This window comes from Gavialis gangeticus, unplaced genomic scaffold (genome assembly GCF_001723915.1).
Source record: "Gavialis gangeticus isolate Ggan-Ray unplaced genomic scaffold, GavGan_comp1, whole genome shotgun sequence".
NCBI classification, from domain to species: Eukaryota; Metazoa; Chordata; order Crocodylia; family Gavialidae; genus Gavialis; species Gavialis gangeticus.
In genome coordinates this window covers 13,998,565-14,003,498 of record NW_017728964.1, presented here as the reverse complement: position 1 = coordinate 14,003,498, position 4,934 = coordinate 13,998,565, and the positions used below count along the sequence as shown (strand labels likewise).

Sequence of the window (4,934 nt, the reverse complement as noted above, 5' to 3'; positions counted from 1 at the left end):
TTGAAACGCATCACTAGTCTGAAATCATCCAGAGCACTGCCTCAGAGGCAGTGTTGCTATGCACTGCGATTTTTCCCAGGTCAGAAAAGCACGTGCACAAGACTTGCAGAGCTTTACAAGTTTTCAGAAGTCTCATCTGAGGCCAAAACAACCTTGAGTCAGGAGCTGGCCTCCCGATGGGATGATGTGTAGGGCCAAATTCAGACCTGGTGCAAGCAGCTGCAACTCTGCTGATTTCACACTAGGTCTGAACTGGATCCAATGATTTTGGCCCACAGCCAAGACAGAAAACTTTGAAGGAACAAGTCCTTTGGGCCAGTAATCATCAAGCAATGAGCTCTGCTGCTTTGGAGAAAAGGTCTGTGTAGGCTCAATGGCTGCGATTGTACAGATCAAGGAGAAACTTAGCCTCAGGATAAGATCATGATGAGTGTCCACAGCTTTCTTCACACCAGCACTCTCCCCTCCTAAGGGACACACAAGTCCATTTCAGTCCCCCACCTTTCTAGCAAGACTAAACCAAACATAGGAAATGCAGACAGACATAAGCTGTGGAGGTGGCCGAATCGCAGAGAAACTAAACTTCTGTACTGCCCAATTGGACAAATGGCCCCATATCAGACGAGCCACACCTGAGAAACAAAACAGGGCTAAGGCTGTTAATAATTCACTACAGTGCAAACAGGCGATTCCTCAGAGACGACACACATCCCACACACACTACAGAGGGTCCCCTCAGCAGGTCGATTCCTGGAGTACGTGCACAGAAGGAGAAGGAGCATCCACTGCACACAGAGCGGCTTCAGGTAACAGTGAGACCACATGCAGCTTCTGCATGTCAATGCTGGTCGCAGCCAGGAGAGGTAGAGGCTTTCTGGAGTGCATGGTAAGGCGCGTTTCCTCCCTCAGATTTGGAGACCTGTGTTCAGGCTACTGGCATTGCCTCCATTTTAGAGGAAGAGGGTATCTCAGGGCTCACCTGCAGCCTTCTCCGAGATAGCTGAGTCAGAGAGGTGCTTTACTCCTGCATGTCTCACTGCAGAGCAGTTACAGTCTTTACTAAAACCACCTGCTGCCATTTCAACACCAAAGCATTATCCAAATCTTCTGGCTGCTCAGAGAGAAAAGGGGTGTACGGCTTCTCACCAAGCGCTACTTTGCGAGGGTGGAATGAATTTCATGCTCTGCAATTGCTTTCCTTTCATGCAGTATCAAGGGGAAAAATGGACAGACATAAATGGATTGAAATAATTGATGTTGTCCCTCTCCTTTCTTGTTTAGGCCAGCACAGTAGTAGCTGCAGAGGAGGGAGGAATCAACTCCCCATCCTTTCTTTTATTTCTTCTTGTGGTGTGCCCAGCAGGGAACTTGATTAAAATCACAAGCTGCTTTGCAAGGAAACAGCCAGTGTTATTTAACTAACCTTCAGCCAACAGCGAATGAGCAAGTGTAAGAAGCCTTTTGACACTCTAGATTAAATATTACTGAAATGATGTCATTAAACAGAAGGAAAAATCATATATGCATGTCAGCTGCAATGCAAGACTGTGTGCATGCAAGTTACTACTAAATGCACTTTTACCATTTTGCTCAAAAGCAGGGATAGAGCAAAAGTTTCCAAACCAAGACCAGCAGCCCGTGCTAAAAGCATCTACAGGAGGGCTGTGAAAATAAAGCCCCATTGCCAGAAGGGTTAATCCCCAAACAGAACCTTTTTGAGGCCAGACTTTTCCTTCTTCACCCTTCCATGGTATCAGTCACCAAACTGACTCTGGTGTCTTATATCCTGTTTATGATCACAGTCCCCCACTAAAGAGGAACTACACCTTTTGAAAGACCCATACTAATAAGGGCATGAAGGGTGGGTACAGGCTTATATTTTTATTGTACATAATGCATATCTTAAGGGGTGCAGAGAAGACAGCTGAGAATCTAATGCTCATTTCATCTAACTCCAGGAGAGGTGGGCCAGCATGTCATTCCCAATACAAGAAGCGCCCCAAATTCTGGGAAACCTGGAGAGCCGGATTCAGACAGACGCATGGGCGCTTGGGGGGCTGGTGGTGATCGGGTCATTCTGCACAGTCTTCATTGTCCTCCTCTTATTCGCTGCCATCTTTGGCTGCTGCTCATCTCCAAAGCGCACATAGTGCATGCATCACAAACAGCAAGGCCAAACACCACAACAGTTCACGAGTAGTAAGGCCAGACAAGAACTGTCCCATCCACATCTGGATTGCTGAAGGAACCTTCCTCTTCTCACCTCACGTGGTTACTTCTCCCTACCCAGATGTACAGCATTCACAAGCAGACAGCCCATACGGAAAAGACCTCCTGGGAGGGCCACCCACGCACTGTCAACTACAAATCTACCGTGAGCTCGACACACGATTCAGTCTGAATTCAAAAACCATTGAACAACTAAATGCAAGATATCTGCTTGTCTGAATCTCCCCCTCTCTCCCCAAGCAAAATGATTGTGTTAGTCCACGAAGTGATCAAACAGTGTTTGAAGATGGAAAAAGAATCCCTTTAAGAATCCCACCAAGACAGCCACCTTTCTCTTCTGCTATTTAGGAAGTGGGAGAAATGATTTCACCAGAGGGAATCGAGACAAACTTGAGATGTGAAAACCCTTTCAGCACAAGCAGCTGATGGAAACATTCTTCTGCCTTGCTTAGACAACAGAAAAACCTATGCCTCCTTTGTTGTTGCTGTAATTCAAGGTCTTTCAGGGTCAGGTTTTTTAGTTTAAAGAACGTAACTAGAACAATTATCTTAGTTGAAAATTAAAAGGAACAAATTAATGGAAAAAGTGGTGTGCCTTTAAATAGTATCTTAATCAGGAGCCTTCTCCAACCACTGTAAAGTTATAGCACACAGCAGACAAGCCCAAAGAGACACCCTGAAGTGATACGCACAGTCTCAGCAAGTTTCTATCCTGGGATGATATGTGGCACGTGAAAGGTCAGAAGGTGGTGGGGTCTGGGGAAGTTATGGGCAGGAAGTTGTAGACTTACAGCTGGCAGCTACTTTTAGCCTTTGATATGAAGGGATCAGCATTCCCCAGCCTATAAACTTGCAGACAGAAAGGGGACCACTACATTTTTAAGTGCCCCATGCAACAGGTGCAATACCATTTCCTAATAGCCTCATTCATGGGAGCAAAGAAAGTCCATTGGCTCCATGTGCACTTTTATTGGAAGGATTTTCTATTTCTTATCTCATGCCCATTTTTTCCAATGGAAAAAAGGGTCCCAGCTGACACTCTTACTAACAGACTCAGCATTGAGAAAACAGGGATAGGGTGATATGGAGGCTGAGTTGCTTTAATTTCTTTATCCACTGAAGGAAAACTTTACATATCAAGTGGTTATGCAAGTGCCTGGCAATCAAGGTGTGGCCTGAAGGATAGCAACAGAAGGGGGAGAGGTTTAGCTGCATAAGCTGATCAGTCTTAGACTAGGGAGCTTCCCAGAAGCCCCCTGGTGGAATCAACTTATCTGTAGCCAATGAAGCATCATTTCAATTGATTTCAACCTTTATGGTCAGACCTCAGCACAACAGGTGAAAGTCTCAAACCTGTTAAGCAGATCTTCCCCATCAAAACAGAACTGAAGGCAACAGCTCTGCTGTGGCAGCAGCACCAAAAAACTAAATGTGCCATCTCCCCACTGAGCCTCAAACTCCCTTGAGCTCAGCCCAACATAATAAAAATAGATGCAAGGCTATGGTGGAGGAGGACAGATGTTGATTTTCCAGTCAGCAATCACACTCTTCTCTCTTATTGGCAAAATTAAAGCCTTGCTGTCTCCAGCTAGCACAACATGGCAATCAGCACAATTACAGCCGCCTCAGATCAAGTTCATGGTGTGTATTGTGTGTAGTGGTTTCTAGTCTGCAATTAGATTCCCTGCCTCCAGCACATGCATATTTTAGGCCTGTTCCCTAAAATGGTGGTAAGCACCATTAGCTCCTGTCGAGGCCAACATGAATCAAGGACACTTAGTACCTTGGAAGATGGGGCCCTTGCGATTCCAAAACAAAAATATTAAATGCCAAATGTTTTTCCATCAAGCTGCTGGGCTGTCTGCCTCTGCACAGGAGAGGTGGTATGGCAAAGAAAACGCCAAGAACAAAAACAATTAGAAATTTCAGTGTGAGCCAGAAAAAGACCTGGGCAAAAAAGTCACTCCCGATGTGCTTTAGCTTCTTTAATAGGAGGAAGAAGAGGACCACACATACACCCCATCTCTACGACTGTTTATCACTTCCATTTCACAGCACAGCAGGTATCACAGTTACCCACTAAACAATAATCCCTTCCATAGGGATGTATATTAATTTGTCTGAGTAGCACGATATCAGGTTTCTCAAACGCAGTCTTTATTTGTCCTAGACAAACTTGCCTCACAGGACACAAATGCAGGATAAAGTCCCTGCTGAGAGTTGGGGACTGCTCAGTCACAGTCTTCATGTCCTGGGGCAAACTCCCTTCTCATAAGAATCAATATAAATCAGGGGTTTTCAACCTTTTAAAATAAATATACCCCCAGCAGCTGGATGCAGAGCCAGGGGGGTTAAAGGGGGGGGAGGGGGGTGGCGCACAGCCAGATGCGGAGCAGCAGCAGTACAGGGTGGTGGATGGCAGTAGCTGCTGCATGCAAGCTCCCACCACGTCTGACCAGCTGGGCGGCACCTATGCGGCCCCGCAGGGGGGCACTGCTGCCCTCGCCCCACCCCAGCCCTGCTCCTGGGAGGCAACAGTGCAGGGTGGTGGGTGGCGGCACTCCATCCCTGCCCACACGTACCCCCTAGGGCCTTCCCAAGTACCCCTGAGGGTATGCATACCCCCAGTTGACACCCCCCCGATATAAACAACCAGCAAGCAAATGGAAACACAGTCACAGTTTCATAGTTTCTAGGGTCGGAAG

General features: G+C 46.7%; 1 protein-coding gene and 1 long non-coding RNA gene across 9 annotated transcripts in view; one reads left to right on the top strand and one right to left on the bottom strand.

The window, feature by feature from the left end:
- Positions 1 to 4,934, bottom strand: part of RECQL5 (RecQ like helicase 5) — a 62,210-nt gene that overhangs the window by 46,917 nt on the left and 10,359 nt on the right. The gene's annotated exons all lie outside the window — the stretch shown is intronic.
- Positions 158 to 4,075, top strand: LOC109288158. The gene is made up of 2 exons (XR_002095077.1): positions 158 to 806; positions 1,959 to 4,075. It is a non-coding gene; the product is annotated as an uncharacterized LOC109288158 (long non-coding RNA).